The sequence below is a fragment of the Falco punctatus genome (genome assembly GCF_963210335.1).
Source record: "Falco punctatus genome assembly, chromosome: Z".
Classification (NCBI taxonomy): domain Eukaryota; kingdom Metazoa; phylum Chordata; class Aves; order Falconiformes; family Falconidae; genus Falco; species Falco punctatus.
Window position 1 is genome coordinate 37,918,028 of NC_137586.1, and position 25,934 is coordinate 37,943,961.

The following is a 25,934-nucleotide window of genomic DNA, read 5'->3' on the forward strand; positions in this document are numbered from 1 at the left end:
GCCTATTTAACCTCGACTGCCAACTGCTGTGTCTTCTGCTCTTCCCAGAAGCACTGAAGAATCTCTAACATCTTTCCAAACACCAAATGTAAAAGCAGAGCAAGTCTTCGACTGCACATAAGATTATGTCTATGTATTAAGAACCACGGGACTTTTCCAAATCACTGATCCCAGACCAGCAATCAGAAAGAACATTTGATCCCTGACATAATTGATGTCATATGGTGTATTTTGCAGAAACTGCTAACAAGCCCTCCTTTTACAAAGTGAAAAGGCCTCATTAATTTCTCATTATTTTGTAACAGCCCGGAAGCATAGGAAGTAGAAAGGTGTATTTGTACATAGTCAAAGACAACTTCCGAATTGCTACTTATGTTTTCATAACTGAGATTTCACGTGCCAATATCAGTAGCTTTTTTAGAAGACTAATAATCCTTCTATAAAGCAAACTAAGTAAAAAGTTAGTAAGAATTGTCAAGATGGAATTTTATTTGAACGAAGTGAAAGAAGGAAACATCTGCACACAACTGTATGCAACAGAAGAAAATAGAGGTTACGGTAGTATCACAGCACAGGGCACAGGCAGAATATATTACAGAGTCCAGAAACAGAGCTCTGCTCCCTTACTTAGGACCATTTCCATATCACTGCACTTTGAGATAACACCATCACAAAATGCATGCTGTCCAACAAAATACTGCAGGCTGTTGGGACAAATGGTTGATTGAGAAAGAAAAAAGCACAGAGGGAAAATTCTTCTACATTTGCCTTTGACAGTATATGCAAAATGAACGACAGGGATCACATAACATGGTGGTGATGATCTTTGGAAAGAAAGTGAGGCAAGCTGCAGTGCTCATAAAATTGGTAGGTTAAGATCCAAGGGGAATGAAATCTCATACAAGGGGAAAAAGAAGTCAGTGGAAGCATTACTTACTTTCTAAAGGAATAACACAGAGGTACAAAATACCCCACCTTGCTGGGAGGGAAATACGTACAAAAGAGGAATTTGGTCAAGCCAACAACTTTGGTTATCTGAAATTCCAGAAAGAATCATTCAAAAACATGGGAAATGGGTCAAATGGATAAGGTATAAAAAGCACAGAGTGAACACACAAGATTAAAAGCAGAAAAACACATAACAAATTACCATGGTGAGAAACGTGTATGAAACAACAAGAGCTTCACAACAGTTGCAATGCTCTGTTTTGAGACCTGTTGCAACGGAGGGAAGACACAGTCGCTCAATATGAGTGATCAGCAGACTTCGTTTATTGTCTCTTACAGTCACCTTTTATGCCTTGTTATAATTAGCTCATACATATTACAAAAGTTAAGCTCATTATTGGTTAGTTGCCTAAATACCAAGCCCGCCCCTAGTTTCTCTTCTGTAGTTATCTGTTCCCACCTGCAACATTCTTTTCCCACCAAAATCTTCCTGTTATTGTGTAACAAGGACAGCCAAAGACAGTGTATTTTGCTTTACTTCAGGTAAGCTGAGAGCAATGTGCATTTTTGTCCAGCCAGCTGGACTATGTCTATGTGACCCTTTTCAGCTAGCCAGTTAACCACAGAGACCTTTGCCTTTTCTCTATGCATCCACCTTTTCCCACCTCAACAAAAGGTCAGCCATACTATATTATTCTTCATGAACTCAGAACGGATATGCAAACATAGCTTTACAACAGAAGCACATAATGAAGAAAGATGATAGAAATTATTTGCTTAAAGGAACATTCTAAATGAAGACTTGGTTGGTCCAATTTTAAATAAATTGGACAACACACAAAACCTGTGGTTAAAATAATTCACATGCCATGAAAACAGCATAATTTGCTCACCAGTTCTCCACAGGCAACTTGCAAGTGAAACACCACTGTGAATTATTCAGTCCATTAGCATATTAGCAAGTAATCAATCACAACAATGTCTGCAGGATATGCTGTGGTAACACTGACCTCAGTGCTGGAGTGGACTACTATGATCTTCAAGTCTTCTATGCTTTCTGACCCTGGGCTCTGTAAATATAAATTTTGTACATACAGCTTTTACTGAATGCAAACTAAGTTAAGCTTTTCAGCAACCAGGTTGAAGAAATTCAAGTCTTTAAAATACCATTTTTGTCTCCATTTGAGGGCCCTTCCATACAGCTACAGAAAGATAGCTGAAGAACGGAAGAGACTACCTTGGATGATGTGATAGGTCATATTACAGATTTTTTTGACAGATCAGACAACTGTTTTAAACGTAGCTTGTACCATCTTGAAGGAAGGAAAAGGTCTGGGTACCCTGTCATGATTCCTCCTGGTTTCCATAGTATCACTATATACCACTCAGGTGTATATCTGCATCAGTTTCCATTGATCCAAGCTGGTGCTGCTATGGTCCTGTCTTCCAAGCACGTATTTGGTAGCATCCTTATTATGGCACCAGTGCTCCTCAGGCCCCAGGAGAACTCACCTAGACAAACTAAAAAAAGTAACCTACCAAAGACTATTAATCATAATGCGACTCTTTACAATGGCAAGCACAGCTTTTACATGGACTCCCCTGAAATCAAGAAGAAACTTGGAAGGGGATGATGAAGGTGATGCAATATGTCAGACTGTTGGCCCATGCTGAATGACAGATCGACTGTCTCAGCTGTTTCACTCGCTCACATACTTTTGCATAACCTCAGAGTTGCAAGCCCACTTGTGACAGACAAAACCAGGACAGAAGACAGAGAGATGGAAAGAAGTGTGAGCAGCAGTGCACCATGGGCAGGGCAACAGCACCAGGACTAATTAGTTTGGGGCATGTATCTGCAGGAACACGTGGCTAAGGTTAGGTTCCCAGATGTATATTTAAACAGCAGCTTGATTCTCAGGTGCTAGCTTGTGTGAAAAATACGGTCACTCAAGAATGGATATAGAAGACTGATGTAAGCACCAAATCTGAAAACTATCTAAATTCAGATGAGAGACACTAAGTTATTGCACTGAATAATATAATCTATTATGACTAATAAAAAGACCCATTACTATTTTCCTTCAGAAAGATGTAACTGCAATCAGGACAATTTGTCCTTGGATGTTTCCAACTTAATTTTAGTTAGATATTTATAGAAAGCTCATTTTATTCTTGAAAACTATTGTAAACACCTCCCTTGCACCGTTCTCAGCACAGAACAACTCCTGTATCACAAAAATTCCTTTGATTAGGTTAAGAACTCGGAACACAGCAAAAGTTCCTTGGAGACCTTTCCTCAATCACTTGCAAAGCTATAGAAAGGGAGACCATAATCCCATTTTATGAAAAATGCTAAAAAGCACAAAAATTGGAGTTGTCTTGGTTTAAATGAGCTTTCCAATGTGTTTCTTTTTAAACGAGAGAAGAAGCTTCAAGGGAGGAAAAAAATATTTCAGAAGCTGCGTCAGACAAGAGTAGTTCAAAAAACAGGAATAATACAATAAAATTAAATTCTGAAACCAATGAAGGAAAGAACTGCTCAACATGTAAAGAAATAGCTGCTATTTGTCATATCTGCTACCTTGTTGTCATCAAACTGAGACAGACATTTAATGGCACTAGAGTAGAACTGCACCACTAAGCACACCAAAAGAAATGACATTATTTTTTAAAAGGTATTCCATTCACTGAGCATGTGGCTGCTTAGTGTAAAAGTTACTACTGCTCTTATACAAAAACATGTATTTTTGTTCTCCAAGTCAGTCTTCAATGGGCAGACCAGAATGAGCAACTGACTACATTTTTGCTTGACAGTGTGCTGAATTTGGAACTCATCTGAAATTATGACTATACTTGTAGTGTACTTTAAGAAACAAAACCACATCAGCATACACACCTATCCTACCTGACATTAAGGAACATGAGGTATATCTTGGGAAGAAATATGTATGCCTGTTCTAAGGTATGGAAACCTAGCCACAGAATTTTTGAATGGAGATACAAACTTTTTCAAATAAACATTTTAAGGTAGTTATTTACAGCCAAATGATATAAGCAAATTATTTTCCAACAGTCTTTCACTTGCCAAACCAAATTGAAAAACTTGTCCCTGAACATTTTTGGCAGCAAGAAATTAAAATAAAGTCATCACTAAATATTCTTCCCAGTTTGGAAACACTCCATTATTTTTTAGATATGGTTTATACTCCACATTAGTTGCATCAATACGAACATTCTTGTATAAAAAATGAAAGTTCAAAACCAATGTAAGCACCATCACAGTCTTCCTCCCCAGGCAGTTCTCTGCAAATGGATGGCTGGGGTTTTTTTTAAATAACCTAGCTGGAAATATGGGCAAAATCAACATCTTAAGCAGCTATCACGATAAGCAAATCTACTTTTTTTTAAAAAAAAAAAAAAAAAAAAAGATAGTGAACACAATCAGAATGGGACTTAAAAAGGAGACAGCTCTCCACCCGCAACAGAAGCACACAGTGGGTGAGCACTTTGTAGCACAACCATACACAGCCTGACACCACTGAATTTTAAAGACAGACCAGAACCTGTCAGCTCTTCCAAGGAAAATGAATCCGAGTTTTCCCACAAATGAAAGAGGTTTCTGAATTCTTGAGATGCCTGAGTACGAATCTCCTTTCTTCACACAGAAGCCTTCTGAAACATTATCTGCACCTCTCAATGCATCATTATAACTGGGTTAGAAGCATCATTATGACTAGGGTAGAAAAGGCATACAGTATTATCTGTAAGTCAGTTAATGGCCCACACCATGGATTACAAAAGGTAAAAATACAGCTTTCAGCATTTAGAAAGTAAAAAAAACCCATTACTCTCACTCTTTGCCTAACACATACTGTTTTATGAATCATTAACTAGAAAGAGAACAAAATTCCAACAAGATAATATATAGTCACTGCCTGTATGGCTATGAACATTATAAAGTTTCCATAAGCTAAAGCAGAAAAAAACTCCACAACTGAATCAATACATTCTCACAGAAACAGCGTTCTTATGATTTAGAATACACTGGGCAATATTCCACTTTATGATATGCCTCACCTGGCATTAATCAGCTGGAAAGTCTGACTAAACAGATTAAATACCTTTTTATAATTTCAGCGTATGATTTTACCAGTTACTGGGTTGCTGGTTTTTTTAGTCCAAGGTGACATAAATCAATATGCTAAACGGCACATATGTTTAAATGTATTTTATGGAAAATTTCCTTTCAATAGTTGCTGTTAGCAGTGTGCACTCACTGGTCCCTAAGCCTCTCAGTTCTGTGTCTTGCTCCAAGGAGTAAGGAGTCTGATGATTAGGTAGGTAAGAGAAAAGGGATACTCATTACTATTTTGGACTAGCTAGCCATGCTTTTACTTTATAGTAAATAAAGAGACTGGTCTTCAGTTTTGCTTGCAATACAATACCATTATAAGAAGACTGAACAGCAGCCCTGCACTAGTTACTGATAACATACTACCACAAACAAAGGGCAAGAAAAGAGCGAGAAAAATAAAAGCCAGCCAGACTACACTACATGCCTCATCATTCTAGCAGCAACAATGGCCACAGGACAGACAGATGGCCCCTTCGTTGCTGAAGCAGGTGCAGCAGAAGGTCACAAAAATGGTGATGCAAATGGTTTTCTTGCAGAGCACTGTATTATCACAATGCTTGTAAGAGGCCATTAGTTTAAGAAGCGGATTAGGAGATCAGCTAAATCTTTACTGAGGTGCTCTGTCTGATGTGTTTGTGGTGTGCAAGTTAGTGTATGCACACGTAAGAATAACAGAGAGGAAGGCCAGACACTGCAAGATGCTTCACAAGCCCAGACCGAAGGTACTGTACTACATTAACAAAAGCTGCTGTTAACTAGCAGTGGCTAACACTAATCTGGCATAAAAGCCAGAAAAACTGGACACTATCCATATCACCCTTCGAAGTAAATGGCTTTCAGCAAAAAGCTCTGGTTTGAAGGTGTAGGTCCAAGCTTGCGTTTTTGCTCAACAGAATGAAGGAGATGCCAGGGTGATGCTAAGTAAAGCCATAACGGACAAAGACACACAGTCTTAACTCAGCAAGCTGATGGCAAACCATTCTCCCCTCACAGGGGTAAAGCAGAAGTCCTGCGATGCTTTTTGGTAGATACTTCACTTGGGAGTTTCTCTGAATCATGAAAGTAATAATGAGGTTTTCTAATTAACTAACCCTGAATTACTTGCTCTACCAAACAATTTGCCTGTGTTGGTACACCTGTCTCTGAACAACCTCCTGCATCAATAGGACCCACAGGTCCCAAACTCTGCCAGAGCAGTCTCTGCACAGGTTCAGAAGGATCTCCCTTCCATACCACCAAGTTTAAGGTAGTGTGGATACTCTGCATAACAAAGACAGCTTCCAAGAGCTGACACATATCAAGGTGGGCTCTATAGCAGTATTTCATACCTGCATGGCATGTATCTCCATGAGGGCTGTGCACCCTTTTTTGCTCAGAAAGCAGCAAGGCTATTGAAACTCTGTGTCGCTGGGATAGCCTTCACTTTGCTCATTTCCTTTACTGTGTTTTAGTCCTCACAGCAGGAAGAAAACTAAAACCAGCCAAAAAGCATACTTTCATTTTGAAGACTTCCACATATAGAACAGACAGGAAGGGTGGAAGTGAAAAAAGTGAGCAATTTGGGATGGGGAACAAAGAAAGAAAAGAAAAAAAAAAAGAGAGAAAAATAGGTAAGAAGGGGAGGGAGAAACTCAGCAAGAGATTGCACAATTGAACTGGAAGGAAAAGAGGAATGGGAAGCAACAGCACATCAAGATCAAGGAAGACAAAGCAGAAGGGAAATACATGTTAGGAAATAAACAGACGGGAAAGGCTTTCTGCTTTGATCTATTAAAGACAGGCATTCCGTGCCATTAACTTAGAACAGTCAAAAGGATACTCAGAGAAGGGGAAAAAAATAATAAAAAAATAATCAGCTGATAAAGTTATGTTGTAGGGAAGAAAGCAAAGAAAACAAACTTGATTTTTACCTCCAAGACAACACAAGTATTTTTGTCCCAGCATACAGAAAGGTCAGTTCACGGTGAAGCACCAATACATACATTTATCTTGCAGAAAGGGTTTGAGAAATTGAGTCCTGCACCATTTGCCTGTTGTCAGGCAACTCCTACCTATACAAGATGCCATCAATCCATGGTCAAGATCAAGGAGACGGATCAAAACAAATCAACCAGCCAAACCCAAAGGCAGCACAGCTTAGCTGCAGAGGCAAGCACTGCAGTTTGCCCCCATGCTGCAGAAAAGCTTAAAGAGATCTGCAAAGGACCACTGGAGGAGGGCTGTGCAAACAAACCAGAACAGGTTTGTGCAGAAGCCTGTCATGGGGTCAGCAGACCTGAGCAGCTTGCTACAATAGATCACTTTTGCTCACACCAAACTATTGTGAAAAGAAAGGATTGTCCTGCTTTGGCTTCATCACTTTCAGATATTTTCCACAAACTATTACTAGGTGGACCAGAAACTACAGAGAGAAATTTAGCCTTCACATTCAGTGAAAAATTATATATACATATACACACACACACTCTTTTTTTCATGTTTTCTTCTACTACTTGGTACCAACCTGCAGGTGGTGAACCTGTGCGAGACGTGATTTTTGTTAGCCTTAGCTGTGGACATCAGTGTCTAACAATGCAATCCCAAACTCTTAACCAGGATTTTTAGTTGGCACCTCTCGTGACAGGCACATTGCTGTTATGAAAAACAGTTGCAGTTTCAGACAGCCAAAACAGAAAAGAAACAGAGTTCTACACACATCTCTCAAAAACTCTTCACATGCCTATTATCAAGCCTTCTAATCTCTCAGTAGGCAATTGAGTAGCACTGGCTTGAAGACACACTTTAGATATACTTTACATCCTTTTCTGCTGTGATTCTTTTAATTAAGGAAAAAACCAAACCCAACCAACCACCATATATATGTCTCCTTTAGCCACTGCACAGTCTGAGGTATCTCTGTGAGGAATACACCAAGTACAGCAGTATTTGCAGATGGATTAGCCTAAACTGTTACCCATATGCATAATTTTGGCTAAAAGAAAAGCAACCATACAAAGAATTCCACTACCAGGAAATCAGAGCAACAGGAGGTAATGCTTCAGTTCTATAGCTTAATAACCAGACAAAACCTTTACAAAAGCAAACAAATACTCTAAAGAATTCAGCAAGATATTAAACACTACTACCATTGTTCACAGTACATACTGTCAACAGTGGGAAACACCCTGCTGCACAGTTATTCCAAATACATTCATTCATCTTTAGTAGGAGATGCTGGTAAAGCCAATTTTAAAACCTTGTCAAGCAACCAAGGTTGCGTTACTATTTGTGATGACCCTCCAAATGGTGCTTTACCACAAAAAAAAAAGTCAGAATTGGAATTCTAGGTGCACAACAGTCTGTAGCAGAAAGTAACATGCAGAAAAGACTTTTTGCTTGTATATCCGCTGTGCGGGATCATCTGATGGTTACAAAAGGAACCCTTGAGCTAAGGGAAGCAGTCAAAGGAGCAAGATGTGAGCTTGCCCTTACTTTACAAAAGTTCCGTGTTACACTGTTCTTGCAAACTGAACAAAGACAATGTGTTACAGCTCCTCTCCCACCTCTGTTATCAGAGGCCAAAATTAGGCTAATGGAGATGAGAGGAAGCACAAAAACCAGAAAAGGCTCAAATTACTGAAGCTACTTCTGCAACCTGTTTTTTGATAACAGAGAGCCTTTACCACAGATGTCTAGGCCTCATGCACCCTTTCTTTTCCTCTGTCATTATACCATGCAAAATAGGTCACAGATTAAAGAGAACAGAGAATGTAAATGTTGTATGTATAGTATTGCTTTTCTTCTAAGTCACGTACAAGTTTAACTATGGGCCCCAAGAGAGAAATACAGGACATCACTTTTGTGATTTACCTGCACTTACATCTCATGGCCATGATTTCAACAAATAGCATTCATGTGTGAATTTTATTATAGTGATTTATAACAATAGGAGCCCACATCTTGTATTTTTGCACAGACCTCAGCCACACTCTGTTGCAAGGCCTGAACACGAGGCACTGTGCTCAACATGCAGTGTCTGAGGCCTCTGTTCCTTGCCCCACAGAAGAGCAGACACCATGCAGAAGCCTGAATCTCTTTCACGGCGCCTCATCCTGGACACAATGATAAAATTCCTAGCTACAGACAGGTCATTCATCAGGCTTGCTCTTGCATGTGCTCACTGAAATCACTAAATGGTGATTTTTCAGAGCGCTGTTTCCTATTCAGCATCTGGACTATCTTTTCATCAACTGATCCACACTCCTGCTAGATAATTAGCTAGCTTAATCTCCAAATACTAATGCTGTCATGATAACTTGAAACACATTTGGTTTTCCCATTATTCAGCTCATTGTTATAAAACTCGTACCAGGAAAACATGTTTGACAGCACGATTTTTTTCCCCACCCCCAAAACCCTGTGTCAAATGCAATTTGTTAATATTTTTAAACATGAAGACAGTCCATAAATACATTCTGAGCAGACTTTTTGCAGAACGCATCATTTTATCAGTGTTAGATTCGAGATGAGTCCAAGAACTGCCTTTGAAGTTCATTAAATCAACATCATTTCATCTGTATGCTGCAGTATGTGCTATCCTGTATGAGCAAGCTTCCCCACTACATTCTTACACTCTTTGTCATTGCACACTCTTCCCAGTAGTCTCCTCCTATCACTTGGCACCATGCATCATTATTTCTGTAGGCCTGTAGTATTTGCAAAAATGCAATGATATGCCAAGACTAAGTGAATGACAAAAAGTCCACATCCACTACCCTGAGGTGTTTTTCTGGAAAATATTTATAAAATAATTAGGAAGAAGTTTAAGTTCACAAAAGGTGGCTCAAAAGTAAGAGAAGCAGTACTTTTTCTGAAGAAATGTGTCTTCCTTGGTTGCTGCATCACTATAGTCTTAGTAAAATTACTCTGATGCTTAGCTGCTTGCAGAACTAGGCCCTGTTTAAAAAAAAATAAAATGAAGGTATCTATGTCACAAACTGAAAAAAACCCCTCACCTTTACTGCAATAGCTGCAGAAGTATCCACACAGAACAGGAACAGCAAAATGAATCCCAAGGAAACAATGAACAGGAAACCACAAAACACCCCCTCTTGAAATTCTACAGTTCAGAGTAGACTAAAAGGGGATGCTGGAATGCTTCTGTTAGTTCTAAGTATAAAGACAGGCTTGCACGTGAAACTTCCCTTTAATGTGAAATTCTCACATATTATGTCATCAACAACTGCATCTTCAGATGAGAAACAGGCCCATCTCAGGAAAAGAGCCTGTATTTTAGTTAGATAGCCAAGAACTGGAGCCCACAGCACAAAAAGTAAGTCTTTTTGGAAGTCTGACTGTATTTATGCAAGTAGTCTCTCACATCCTTATTTCCTTTGCATATGCACTTCGTAACACTCCTGCCACTCTCCTTACTCCTCAACTCCAAAAAACATAAATACAAGCCATATTACTGCAAAGATCAGCTGTATTTGAAAATTTCCTTTATGCCATTACTGTTACTATTGCCTGTTTTGACTCTGCTTTGAAAGAAGCTGGATTGCCAAAATTAAAGTGTGTTCTGAACAATCCAGAATCACTGAATTTGCAGAGGGCACCTGACTTGACCACCTGCACTGTGACTTTAGCAGAATGGTGGCTTCACTCCTTCAGACTCTTAAACTTTTGTATAATAGGGAATGGCTTCAAAAATAGTACCTGAAACTTCCCCCCCCTCCCCCTACTATACATGTATTTGTTAATTCTGTTGGTATGTTTGAGAAAAAAATGCCTTATCAGTTTCCCTCTCTTAGTTTGATTTTTCAGATATCCATTTCTGCCTCATTAATTTTTAAGATAGGAGTTTCAGCTGGGTTACCACTTATCATGCCATAGACAAGACCAGCAACAAAGAGCACAGCACACTACCTTTCAAGTTAAAGACTTCAAGATAAATGCTGCATAAGAGGTTTTACTTGTCTATTTACATTAAGTGCTAATGGTCCACAGAAGATCTAATGCATGTTAATGGATTTTTTCCTAAGTGGAAAAAATCTTGCAGTATATACAGGGTACAATTTACCTAATTTCCCATTTCAAGGAATTCTGTAATATTCATGAACTTAAAATCAATCAATCAAAAAAAAAGACAGACACAGGTAGCTGAAGATTGCTTCACTGTTCAACTGACATCTGTATTTCTAACAGCTATTTGATGGGACATAAGCATTAATAACTACAATTTTAGGAGATGCTGCTATGTCCCTGTACTCTCCAGAGAGATAACCCACTTAGATTGTATTTCAGAACACATTTTGCTAAACATATATATTCAATTAAAAATATATTTATTTGATATCTAATTTTATTTGAATATACTTATATCAAAGTAACTGCAGATACTGGGAACAGGGTGATTTTAAGATTCATTTAGATTCCTTTAAACTTCATTTAGAACTTGGAATGACCTGTAATAAAAATACTAACCTGAAAATTTTGTTCCAGTCAGGAAGATGGGATAGTTATAGCAAGTTTATGGCACCAAAAAAATATTTACATTAAAAAAAAAGGGTAAGAGGACAGGGGCACTGACAGGATTATAAGTGTTCTGGGAGAATCAGGCCTAAACATACAGAAAAAAAGTTATCTAGTTTCCTTTACACTAAAAAGCACTGTTACAATACCAAGTAGTAGCCAATTTATAGGCTGCCTTGAACAGCAGAATATTCACATTTCATCAAGATGCCCATTAAAAGAAAAGAAAGATGTGAATTTTGAAGTTGTGAACCTTCCATGGGCCTCTGTTATTTTCCACTCCATAATATATCACCATTGTTGGTAAATACACATCTCAATTTTGTTTCATTAGTTATTAAGAACACAATAAAGTATTATCAATTCAGTGTCATCGAGTCTTACAGAATTCAGACGTCATCATTCTTCGTAAAAGTTACTTTTATTATATATTTTTATGTATACCTAAGCAAAACTAGCATTTATTCTTACATATATAGTGCCCCTCTTCACCCTCAATTTAGGGCACGTATAGTGAAAGCCCAATATCTTTCACATCTAACACAAGAGCCAGGCTACAGAGATCTCTTTAAATGACATCTCAAGAAAGTATGTTATACAAACTCAAGAGGCTAAGGAAAACATGAAGAAAGAAAAAGAAAAAAAAGACAAGAGAGGTAGGTCCATCACTCCAGAAGATTACCTTGCTACAGTGAAGGCAGGTGACTTATGAATGCATCCTACTACAGTGAAGTCAAGAGAAAAAAAAAGTGTGGTCTTGCAACAGCTTAGAAAATGGAACCTCTTTTCATTCGCCACCTGCAACCTGGTACCTTCTCACTCCTCTAAGATATTCCACTACTAAAACTCTTTCTTGTCAAATGACCTGCATGAGTTACCAACAGCACACAACCCTACAACACGCTCTTCATCTCTGATAAATCAGGAAACACCTTGAGAAAGAAAACTGGAGCTACCTTACATGAAAACACTTTTTAAAATTATTTTTTGTTGAAAAAGTTTTTGAAGCTGCTTGTAGCACGGACTCAAAACAAGGTTCTGGGTTTAAGATACATGGTTTTGAACAGCTGAAAAAAATATGAGGTCCTGGAGGCTGCATCTGAAATATGTTGTAGGTCCAGACAGGGCTAACCTGTATCACTTTTTACAAGACAGCAGCAGTAAGCACACAGGAGGAATATTTAAACTGACAAAAGCAGCTCATTTCTTACAGCCCTGTATGAAAACAGTATATTTTGAAGCTTTAAGTGCGCTTGTTCTAATGATTTCAGGAGCTGAACATGCTTCTTGAAACACCGTGAAGGAACAAAAATCTTTATTTGTCTTTATTTTGTTGGTTACTACTCACTGCCAAAATTATACACATTACCAGACAAATACCTGCTTGCAGTCTGCACTGTGGTCTGCACCAACTGGGGAGGGTTGAAGGTAAGTGAGATGACAGCACAGGCTTTACTGAAAATAAACCAGCTTGTTATTCTAGGGCATTGTTCTCCTCCATCCTTAGTTTGCTTCAGTTTTTCATTAAACTGACATATTGTCTAACTTCACAGGTAGATGGCAAGAATAATCTGTAAGTCTTCTCCAATTTACAGACCAGTCAGCAGAGCAACAGGTGAGCATACAACCTGTTCAACCCCTTTGCTGGAAGAACAGAGAGGGGCAAGAAGACCCTATAAACACCCACACACCCAATTCCCTCAAGTATCCATACTTCAGTTCATGAACTGGAAGTCTACCACTTCAGAAAAGTTCTGGATTGTAAAACAAGCTGGACATAAGTGCCTTGTGAACGTTCACCATCCAAAAAGGAGACCAGACTGAATTCCCTGTCAGACTTTAGCCTTCTCCTCTCTCTGTCAGGAAAAACAAATTCTCACCAACCATCAGCGGGAAACCAGCTGCTACAGGTCCTGGATTTTACACATTATCGTGGCCACTGACTAAAGGTGGCAGGAAGCATATTTCTGCACATTTTCAAATGTTATAATGGGGTACACTACACTTCTTGCAACTTAGGTGGCAAGAGACCTGGGAAACATTTTCTACCTTAATTCTTTTTTCCCTTAGCATAAACTCTTCTGGCCAAGCAGCTCAAGGCTTAAACACCAGTGTTTGCAAGCACCTGGATACAGCTTTGCCCACTTTGCTTGACAGCTAAGAACACCTCAAAAGATAATGCTTACTGCTTTCATGCCTGCACAGCAACTCTCTGTTAACGCTTTCACAGTGTGACCTGAAAGAGTATTTTTCAATTCCAGTGTCTGAGTTGCAAAAGAAATACGTCAGAATTCCAACCAGCTTACAAGAAACTCTTGAGTTACAACTTTAAGAAGGCCCTATGCATCTTATAAAATATCTTCTAGATTTGCTTATAGCAGTGGGACAAGTAGGATGAAACACACCCATGTGGACGATAGTACAGATGTCTATAGTCTAAACAACCTGTGAAGTTTCTATGTTCAAAACTATGAAATCATCCAAGATGTGCTCAAGTTCTTACAAGGCCAACACAAAACTGGTGGGAAAAAGCCTCCTTAATCACTCCTACATTTTCAAAGGAATTGTAGCTTGAAATTACCTCCTCAGCAGTCCTTTTTCCCTTCCATAATGTAATTCAAGACAGTAAAAACTATACCGTAAGTATTCACAAACTTACTGTCATCGCTTCCTTTTTACTAGAGACAAACTTGAATCTATGAATATTGCTATTTAAAGCAGACTTTGCAAAACATACAAAACTACTGTATGCTTTTCATCTCTTTAAAAGCATGTATTTATGCCATAGGCAGGCATATTAGGGTGAAAAGAAATACAGCATAAACCCTTCCTGAGTCCAGAAAGGACCTACAGAAGTAAGCTGAAGAATGTTTTTATATATGTATATACAATTTATATACATATATATATGTCTACATATTACACAATTCCATTGTATTATGAAGTTGTTATACATATGTATACTGTACATGCAATAAACACACACAAAGGGTTATAAAATACAATTTCTTGCTAACATGCAGTGACAAACTGCAAGATACCCTCAACCAAATGTAACATCAGAACTGTGAAACAGAGAATAATTTGTTCCCATATAAATATTTTATACTAAAAAAGATAGATTTTTTACTGAAAAAGAGTATCTAAAATGTTAGGAAACTGATTTTTTTACTACATAATGAAGGTACACTCATATATGAGAAGGTATGTTCTTATGATATCTGAAATACAAAGAATAGCAAAGCAAATATATGACTATTTATTAAAATCATTGCATAATATCAATTATGGATCAGTGATTAACAGGTCTTCTCTCCAATACTACAGTGGATGTTGGAAGTCTGTGACTTTTCATAAAAGGAATTGTTTTTAACTTAGTTTTACACTGTATTCAAAATAATTTATAAATTTACTGTGTGGCACTGCAACATAGTATTAGATCTGAGTGACTCCTGGCTTCCAAATCTCTGTATCTTTTATCATAGCAATTGAACAAATTACTTTGTGACGCATTTGTTTAAGTCCTTGTTTAGCTGAACTTGCTGTCAATTACTGCCAATCTGAGGCCGTACAATCTTTCTACACAAAAAAAGAAAGTTCCTTGTCAATAGGAGGTACAGGAGCTGCAGTACCAACCATGTTTCATGAACCACATACAAACCAATCCTCTGGCTGAACAAGAATGGGAATTCCTTTTCCCAGTGAAACCCAGATACCTGGGGATACAGTTTGCCCCTATACACAGATTTTTAAATACCTTATTAATCATCTTTGGTGGTAACTCAGCAGAAAGTAACATATTTGAGATAAAATAATCTCACAAATACCACTCCCAGGCTACACAGAGTTCTATTCCTTGCTAGCTGGCTTTTGCTACTGTTGTCACCTGCCTTTGTTTTCTGCTATCAGCACAACAGTTAAAACTGGAATAAATGGTATTATTTTTTCCCTCTCTACATTTAATAGCATTTTCACCCATCTAAAACAATAGTTCACTGTGTGAAGGTTTAATTCACTGAAATGTTTGCTTTTGCTGCAGAGCTCTATTCCCTTGAAGATAACATACGTGAACAGATGGAAGGATCAAGAACGATCTAACTTCCCAACATTACTGCTGGCTTTGCTGTTCAGTAAATGCCAAGTCTGACTCTCAGTTACATGCATACAACGTCATGGGTCCACAGAACATGTATGGCAGAATAGAGTATATTCCAATACTTTACAGGCACAAATAAAAAGTCACCTAATAGCATATACGGCATGAAACACAATGTCAAGGTCCATTAAATAACATGGATGCTTCAGAGTGAAATTTGACTCTGCATGCTGCTGGATTTTCTTAGAAACTCTACAGCACAAGCAGTTTCACAGCCTGCATTTGCTTATCATGCACACAGACAGATATCACACTCTACTGCGATACAGTGACTAACCACAGGAAACACACAACATGGACGGGGCACTCATCATGAGATGTTACCCTTTCTTATACTCAGTACGCTGCATTTTTTATTTTTTTCAGTTAGCCCTTAAAGATACATCCCTTAAACATTTTTTGCTTCATCCTTAAGGGTCTCTCACATAAAGAGCTGAACCTTTGCATCCTTCACTTCTTCCAGAACAAACTCCAGAGACTCAACAGCTCTCATGCGGTGAGCCCTCATTTTCTCTTCATATCCCAGCTTTTAAGTGACAGCTTCTTGCAGTGTATTGAGTTGAACTTCACAATCTAAGTGCAAGCTTTTAATAATAAGTAAAAACTTACTCAGCCTAGGACTTCTATACTGAACTTCATGAAGTGTTTTTACCTTCAGTGCCTTATACAACAAATCTACACAACCAGAACTGAGGTTACAAAAAACAGCTGCAGCTTGCTGAATTACTCATTTCCACATACCAGCTAGCTTCAATTCTTCAATAAAATGCAAAGCTGCATCAGGTGTGCTTTACAAATTTGTGTTTGTAACTTTACATTTAATTTTAATGGCAAAGACACAGTATCCAGCAAACCTCATAGAAGGTGTAAGAAAGCCACTGAAGAATTTTATTTAGCCCCCTTCCAAGTCTGGAGGTGCTCCTGCAAATCCCATCCCCCAGTACCTCACTGACATACTACCATTCTCACAAAAATATGGTATTTTTCAGAGTTTGCAAAGCACTTTCCAAGTATCGTTTACCATTCATAGGTGGAAGCAACAAATTAACAGAATCCCTGCTCATACTGAGTATTTCTGAGGTCCCACAAAAAGACTCTGACCCTTCATCGCCCTGTGTCAACAGCTGCTTCTTGTTTCAATCAGCAGAAGTATCACAAAAACACCCAACTCGAGAACTGTTTGATCCCAACCTTTTCAGCCTCAGCTTTGCTGCCTTTAATTTAACAGTCCCCACTGTTTCAAGTATATTCTGCATAAAAACATGGATAAACAATACTAAATGAGCACTCCAAGCAAACATCAAAATATTTAATGTGGTTGCTATTGCAACAAAGTTTTAACCCAAGCAGTTCCTAAATTCCAGTCAGTTTCATCACTAATATCCCTAGAGAGTATTGAGAATTAAAAAATTAAGTCTCATTCTTCACTATGCCTACTTACTTATCCCCTCAAACTATTTCATAATAACATATATTTCTATCAGTTTTCATATATTTTGTGATGCTTTAGCACAACATTACAGTGTTGCAAACACTGAGAAAAGTGTTTACATTTCAACAAACAAGTTAAAATCCTGAAAGAAATATACCATCCCTGTAACTAGACCTGAAGTTTCAGGTTAAACTCTCTCTGCTTTGAAGGTCTACATAAAAATCACGACATTGCTCAACAGCAGTCAACAACAACATCCTAACACACATTTTGTTTTTGACTCAACTTTTACAAGCCACACTTCTCATCATGCACTTTATCATCATTTGCAAGTGTAGCAAAGCAAAACTAAATTATTTTACTAATGTTATGAGGTAACCAAAAAAACCCCAAACCAAGTAAACAACTTGTAAATTACTTCCTACCACAGTCTGTTATTACACACCTAGCTTCAACTGAAGGCAGCTGAAATTAGAACTGGCATTTTAGCCTTCAGTTTAACCATTCAAAACAGACAAATGTACTTGTGTGCTTTCATATCTGCTATAGCTAATCATGCTATCCTGACATTGCACATTAAATTGGACATACACTAGACATTAAAAAGGCAGATCATGCTTGCATGTGCAAATAAATTGGAAGACTGAGAGAACTTCAGATAATATTTTTTAGCTGCCTAAATTCAACTCAAAGTTCTATAATACCTGTATGAACAACATACGAATAAACCAGACAATTTCAGATCAAAATAAACGGAACGTGACTATTTTAGATTTAAGCTCTTCCTTGAGCCCCTCCCAACCAAGGAGAAACCCCCTAGAGTTTTGCAAAGAGCTATGAACTACTTGACACTACTGTCTCCCACTGACTTCCAGGGCCTCTCTGGTCACAAAAGCAGCCTGGAACAGGTATGCAGTCATAAATAGCCAAGGTTCAGCTTAAAGAGCTGCAATAATGCTGCACACAGAAAAAGTTTTAAAGAAGTCTTATCTTAACTGCTGTGGTGTGTATTTCTGAAATAAACCACTGCAGTGTTTTGGTAGCCTGCCTCAGCATGAGGGAAAAAAAATAAATACATCAGTCTACAGTATATCCCCTTTGAAAGACAAATGCACAAAGTTAGATTATGACCTAGCAATATACATTATTATTTAAAATAATGAAGTTAAGCGACTTAGCTTCCTATACACAGGCTTTTTTTTATTACATGCAGATGCAATTTTTTTAATACTACTGTTCTCATTAAATGGCTTACTTTAATAAAAGATATTTGTTCTTTAGCCATTTTTTTACCTGATGAGAGAAGAATGAAATTTGAAAGGCCACACTCCGTCGTCTAATACCAGATCATGACCAAAGGCATCAAGCAGTCCTTGAAACACGGCTGACTTTCACAATCCATTTGTAAGTCGAACATAGACCCAAACCAGCCAGAGATTATATATGTGCATCAGTTCTTTACAGTTAATATGTTACATGTACCCCAGATGCAAGTCTCCTCGCTATCAGTCACCTGCATCAACACTGCACTGATGTCTCCCCTCTGCCAGCTGTGTCCTGTGGCACACCTGCCCAGACCATTGTGCCACAAGTCTGATTTAGGGCACCAGCAAGGCTGCCATTGGGAAGACCACTAGTACAGGTCTCGTACAAAGACCTACTAGATAGGTCTTTGCCAACCTAAAAGAAACGTGGGCAGCCTGTGGCCAGACAGAAGCCCGGTTTCAATCTTGCATCAGGGCACACACATACACACACCTACCCCTAGCATGGACTTGCTTTGCTCGTCCAAAGAACACCCAGACTCAGATGTCACCACTTCAGCTTCTACATGTGTCAGAGGGAGAGGCTGTGGAGAAGCCTGTGTGGCAAACTAACAAAGGAAACACAAACAGTGGGACTGCACAAAAGGGTCTTGATTAGGTTTCAACATTCTGTGGCCACAAATCATCACTTCAGACCAAACTTGGAACCCAAATACAAGTGGTGAGATGCAAAGGGAAATTCTGAATGACAGGTAAACTCCGCAATGTGTATGCACAAACTGGGAGGAGTCAAAGCAAGTGCTAAAGGTAACTGCACTCAGTAATTGTGCAGATGTTCATGGCTGTCTACTAGTTAATAATTGGCCTCCACGTAAGATCAAACAGCTGCTAAAAAATAATCATTCTTATATCACAGGTAAATAAATTCAAGCACCAAAATATGAGATGGGATACTCCTACAATGCACAACTGCTTTAGGGCTGCACCAAAGTCACAAATGCAATTAAACCACAGTGATCTTTCTTGAGCAGGTTCAAAAATGAGTTCTGCAGCATAAAACTACTGTAGGGATCCTTAACTCTTCCTCTGGAGAAACTAAGGGAAAGAGGGTACTGCTCTTTGACTGTCAGCTTGACATGTCAATCTTCAAATGCATTTTCCACCCTGTACACCTCCTGTCACCTCTATGACATAAAGCACATGAAGCAGAAAGAAGCTGGGTAGGTTCAAACACTGAAAGGCTTGTCAGAGTCAACTCAGAGGTCAGTAACATGCAAGACATCCTGTTTGGACTTCAGTACAATGGAGTCCAGACTCCAAGGAACTCCAGCTAAATGCAGAAACTGGATCCCCCAAAGATAAGAGTAGACCATGGCTCTTTCTTCCTTTCTAAATAACATTTCTAACTATTCATATAGTAAGAAAATACTGTTAATGCACATTGCTGAGTCACTGAAATTACAATTCCCTTTCTTGTTGCAAGGTATATTCATCTTACAACACAATCAGCCTTCCCATAGCAAGCACAGTAACTTTCAAAATTAAAAGTGAGATGAGTGCACATTATAGACCTCCCTTTACAACCAAGCCTATACAGAAAAGGAAAAAAAAAAGAGTACTAATTCACAATGGAATAATTAGTTTAATGACTTACTGGCTTGCTGTTGGAAAGAGGAGAAAGAGGAAATTAATTGATCAGTTCAGCTGCAAACAGAAGGCAATAATCTCAGTTTGAGAAACAGTAACTCTGAGGAGTGGCATCAAATGTGTTTCTTCTTTTATCCTGAAGCTTTGTATGCTTGCTCTTGGCTAATTAGAGCACAACAGGAAGGCCTGTGCTGACATAATAATAACCTAGTCTTCTGAGGTAAGGAGACATCGGTGAGGGAAACACTGCCTTCATTGCAGGCTCTACAGGCTGTAGGTGACTCCAAGTTTTCATTCACTGCTCAAAAACTCCAGTTTTGCCACGCAGCTATGAAAAGCTGGTCAAACGGCATGGACAGTCCCAGGTGGGGTCTGCCTGTCCGCATTCACACTTCAGACTGCTATGCAAATGACAGAAGTCACACCTAGTTACACACCAACATGCAACAAAAACTGGTATGTTCTCTAGCACAATAGTAACCTGAAGAGACACAACCTTGTAAACCCTAAAAAAAGGCATTGGGACAAGCTTAAAAAACATCCCATCTAGCTAGGCACTGTACTGGTATGTTTTTTAACTACTTTGCATGAGAACACCCCAGTACACTGAATCTGCTGTTTAATGTGTGCAGACAAAGCATTTTCACACAGATAGGTCAAAATTAGTTGCCCATGTTCTACATAATTCCAGACAGAGGGCTTGGAACTGAGCAAAGATGACAGTTTAAATACTCCAAGACTTAAGCAATATTTTGAGACCTAACAAGTAGGACACTCCTCCTGCTGTTGGAGTTTCTTTTTCCAAACACTAAAGCATAAGACTTTGAATAAAACACTCTTAAGAATACATTTCAGATGTGAAGCAGTAGATGGACCGTCTTACCCTAATTATTTATAGTTGGTTATAAGCTACTCATTCTTTATTCCTGGCTCTGAAAAACTGTTTTTTTTAACATACAACTGAAATGTTAATTTAACAGTGAACATTTTAGCATGTATTCCTAGACAAACCAAACAAAACCAATATGCCATTCCCATTGCCATTTAAGAGGTCCTTCTGAATTACTATGGATTATTTTATTGAAGAGGTCTGAAACTCTTCCTTTTCAGACTCTGTGTCCCTCAAGCTTTTCCTAAATTCATTCTTTTTTCTAGTTACAACAGATTTTTAAAAGGTATCTTAAAATTACAGAGGTAGTTGTGTTTTAATTTTAGGTACTTTTAATATCTCGCTCTTGAGCTCTATTTCTTGCACACCAAGCAATAACATTCTATGTCTGTTTTTCTGCCTAGAAATCACACATCAAATTGCTTCTTTGACAATGCCATCTCTGCTTTCTGTGTATGCTAAGAATCACCATATTGACATGACTGAAAATTAAAGTAGTCCCAGCAGTACCACTTCTCTGTATCACCACCACACATTTCAGCAGAACTCTAACCACCAGGGAAAAAACAATCATGAAAGACTATGATCCTTACTCATCCACATACCCAGTAGTTTCTAGTACTTCTAACGTAAAGACCGGCAAAGCCTTGAAACAAAGTAAGGTTCCAATTCAGACTTCTATTGCCAGTCAGAAACAGAATCATAGAATCATTTAGGTTGGAAAAGCACCTTTGAGATCAAGTCCAGCTGTTAACCCAGGACTGCCAAGTCCACCACCACTAAACCATGTCACTAAGCACCGCATCTATGCATTTTTTTAACACCTCCAGGGATGGTGATTCCACCACCTCCTTGGGCAGCCTGTTCCAATGCCCGACCATCCTTTCAGTGAAGAATTTTTTCCTAATACCCCATCCGTCTCCTCTAGCATAACCCGAGGCCATTTCCTGTTGTCCTGTCCTCCATACAAAATGTTCCTTCCATCTGCAATACTTTAGAGTCCTACTGTAGCGTTCTGTGAATAGTTGGCAAAAGTGTAAACAAAACTTGATAACATGACATGTACAAGTATCATTATTTAACGAGATTCCTTGTTACATCATCATGTTTGTATTAAAAACAAAATTAGAAGCTGTGGACTCCCATGAAAAGCTTTTCTGTTTCCTAGCCAAAAACCTCTTCATAGTACTTTCTTTGTTTCTGTGTTGAAGAAAGTGACTGAAATTGGTGGGACATCTCTCCTCCCTCCCAGGAGCTTCCACTACCACTCTGAATGTGAAAGTTTCTTTTCTCAAAGTGCATGCAAGGTTGAGTGAGGAATAAAGGACTAAGGTACCAGTCCCTCAAAGGCTTCTGTGTGCACCTGCCCTCATGCACTGTTATGTGATCATCCATACTGACTTCCATGCCACTCAGAATCAAGCAAAGACAACAGTTTTGGCAGAACCTGAGTACTCAAGTTTGACTTAATGGTGTGCTCTTCCATGCCAGAAAAGCCACATGTGCCTTTTTCTTTCCAGACTACTCATCCAGCGCTCTGAGTGATCTTATACAAGATCACTCAGAAAAAGTAGTATTTTTTTTAGAATTACGCATACAAAATTATTTGTGTATTCAAACAGACCAGTATACAAGCTGTCTCAAATGCCTAAGACATTAGAACAAGAGAAGCACTGCTAAAGACAAAGGTCCATGACACGTCCCTTACTGGAGCTCTGAATGTCAAACAACACAATTAATTTTAGAACAAGTTCTAAAAAACTTAACTCAGCACTAGTGAAAATCAGGTTCAGTGTTCCGACCTGATATGTTTTCGGTTCTTTTCCTGAGGTTAAAAAACAGTCACTGTCCTACTGTTAGCAATGACTGGCAGAAAAGCTAACCACATACCATGGCAGACACACACCTTCCTACTGAGAAGGAAGCACCAACAAGCCATGTAGTGCTAATGGCCACACTGTAAACCTGGGCACGGTCTCATGCAAACATTGCATTACTCTCAGACAAAAAGCTTTGACTCATGACACATTAAAACCAGGACTTCAATTAGGTACAAAGGGAAAGAACATCTGTAGAACCTTTCAAGGCAGAAAGTTATCTTAGCAATATCCAAGGAATCCCAGAATTTTCAATTTAGTTCAATCACTGTCTGAAGATTTCCATCTATAGCTGTAACAGGAAGCCCATGAATTTATAAACTCCTTTTTAATAATCCTACAACTTCACAGTTCGGGTTAGGGAAGGTATATGACCATGCAGACTGCTATCTTGACCCAAAAGTAGTATTTTCTTTGATCTTCTAATTAGAGAGAGCCAGCAGCAGTGGATGCAATGGATTTTTACATTACCGAAATAACTTGGCTACTCCCCATCTCTCTGGATCTTGAGCACTTAGAATGGTTTACCAACAACTGAGTTTGCTGGGGAAAAATAAAACCAAACAAAGAAAACATATTTCCTAAATTGTAAAAGCCAACAGATTAGAAACTGTCCTCCAAATCACTCAAGAAACCAGCAGAAACCTCTAGTAAGCTAAAAAAAAATTAAGGCCATGTGACATGCAGCCTGTGACCCTATTTTTGCCTCACAAATCATCAGTAATGAGCAAATGCAGTTTGAGACATACCATCTCATGCAGTTAATCCTCTCCATGAACAACAACAACAAAAAATAAAATCAACCATTGATTTGGGGAAGAAACAAGAGTTTGTAACAAATTAAGAGGAAATGCTTGCTGGCTCTCATGGTCATGCGGCTAATGGCAGAAGACTGCACAAGAGTTTCTGTAACTAGATGGGAGTGCCATTCCAGCACTGGGAAACCTTTGTACGCAAGCCAGCCAACAAGAGCTGCAAACTAACACAGGACAGAGGCCAGCACAAGCTACCAGTGCCGGTACAGACCTGGGGCTCCCATCAGCTTGCCAGTCTTGGTATCTCCCTGCTTGCCCAGCTGCTGCTGCTGGGACTAGCTACACCACTGAGACCAGAGAGTGACAGGCATACCCCTGCTACAATTAAGCTATCATTTAGCTGCATGGATGTACCCCCTGGCATCTAGCTGACTCACACCAGTATGCAGGCCAAGAACTTCTCATGAAAACAAACTCAGCAGGAGAAAAAAGCAAATTACTTTTCCGTACAGAGATGGACAGGAAGTTTGGGGTACAAAAGAGCCTGAGGAAAATCCAGCCCATTCACTCCCTTTGCAGACACAGGTCCAAGCATGGGCTTTGCTACGCAATAGCTCATGGCAACGAGAGAAAAAGCCCTGATGGACACAGAAACCCAAATTTGGACTGATATGGACGGGACATGATGGGGACACTTGCTGTTACAACCAAGCAAACAAGTTTCTCTCTCTTTACAGAAATGCCAACAGCAATCTCATGTACTATTTTCCCAAGAGCAAAAGAAACTAACAGATCTCACTGTGCTAATTCCAATCCTCTTCCACTTCCCCACTGCTATTGACACACCCCCACAGCACAACCTCACAAACGGCTGTACCAGCAAATTGCACCAGCTAAAAGTCAGATGAAAAATAGCTGCCCTCCACACCAATTTCTTTTGTTCTTGCAAAGTTATTTTTAACTTGGATCAGCTCAGTGATCTGATATTATCACAAAGCCTCACCAACAGTTGTGCAACCACAGTCAAAAAAGTGGCAAACTGCCACAACAGTTGCAGTATTTTTTAGTCACCTTTGGTGCTGAAAGCAACATCCCATTAAACTGCACTGCTCATCAAATCATAAAGTTAAGCACTAGCAGCTTCCTTCAGTTCAAACAGCACAGCTATGTTTCTGGAGTTGTGCACAAGATTTCATAACTGCATTTGTAAATTACACAGTATTTCTACTGTTGAATGGTATTCAATTTTTTAAGTATTTGTGTAATTGAACCATCTTTGTATTGGTGTCCATTATACTTGATATAATCCGATCATAAACTAGCAGCTCTAGTCAAAGGACACCAAGATAGGCTTTCCAATTTGTACCTTCATGTGCCAGAAAACCGCCAACACAGTAAGTTATAAGGACAGTAAGTTGTGAGTAAGACAAAACAAGCCAAGCACAACCTGATTCCAGATCCCTGGTACTTCTTTCATAGGATGAGCTTCATGATTCACAGCGAACTGGTCCCCGCTAAGAGACGATAAAAATCATCTTATAAACACTGGGCTGTGACCTCCAGATGGGCACTTCTTACACAGCACTAGATGAATCTTTCAGCCTCTGTGTCTCAGCTCCTGATTGTGTAATATGGGTGTTACTGGCCTCAAAGAGATGTTTTAAAAGGTATATGACTATTTATAGAACTTGAAATACTGCAGCAACAAGGATCACATAAAAACCAAAAGGTACCAAACACAGGGGGCTGGCTGGGTGGCATGCAGTCACATAAGACATGAATCCCAAGCTAAAAGTGCTAGCAACAAAAATGAGCACGGTTAATAAAATGGCTATAATTCAGCACCTGCTTTACCAGACAGAAGCACCCTATGACTGTGCATGAACACAGCACCACACAAAATCTTACAAGTAAATTACTTCTTGATTATGATACAGATCATAGCTGTGACATCCTGAAGAAAGTAACACAAGCCTACTACAATTTGTAGTTTTTAAAAATCTCCTATTTCAAAATACAAAACATCTGGACAATGGTGAAAGTATACAAGGCACTTGCAACACCTGCAACTTCCCCCTACTTCACTGATCACAAATTAAACAGCCAGTTTTACAGCAAGGAGGAAATAACAATAAAATGGTAGATACTGTACCTCACAACAGGCTGATATAGTTTGCTAGTTCACAATTGCAGAATGAAAAGAGAAGGTAAAGTTGGGATTTCCAGCTCATTGAGGGAGGAATTGGAAGTTTATTCCTCACAGAGAAGGAAAAAAGCTCTTTCTGGACTGTACAAACTTGAAGAATAAGACAAGACA

General features: G+C 38.9%; 1 protein-coding gene across 3 annotated transcripts in view; it reads right to left on the reverse strand.

Moving 5' to 3' along the window:
* PIP5K1B (phosphatidylinositol-4-phosphate 5-kinase type 1 beta) overlaps positions 1-25,934 on the reverse strand; it is a 123,319-nt gene that overhangs the window by 92,627 nt on the left and 4,758 nt on the right. The window contains exon 1 of one of the 3 annotated variants that reach the window (XM_080372921.1): positions 1,959-25,934. The exons of the other annotated variants lie outside the window; for them this stretch is intronic. The gene's annotated coding sequence lies outside the window, so the exon portion shown is untranslated. The remainder of the gene's footprint in view (positions 1-1,958) is intronic. 3 annotated transcript variants of the gene reach the window in all.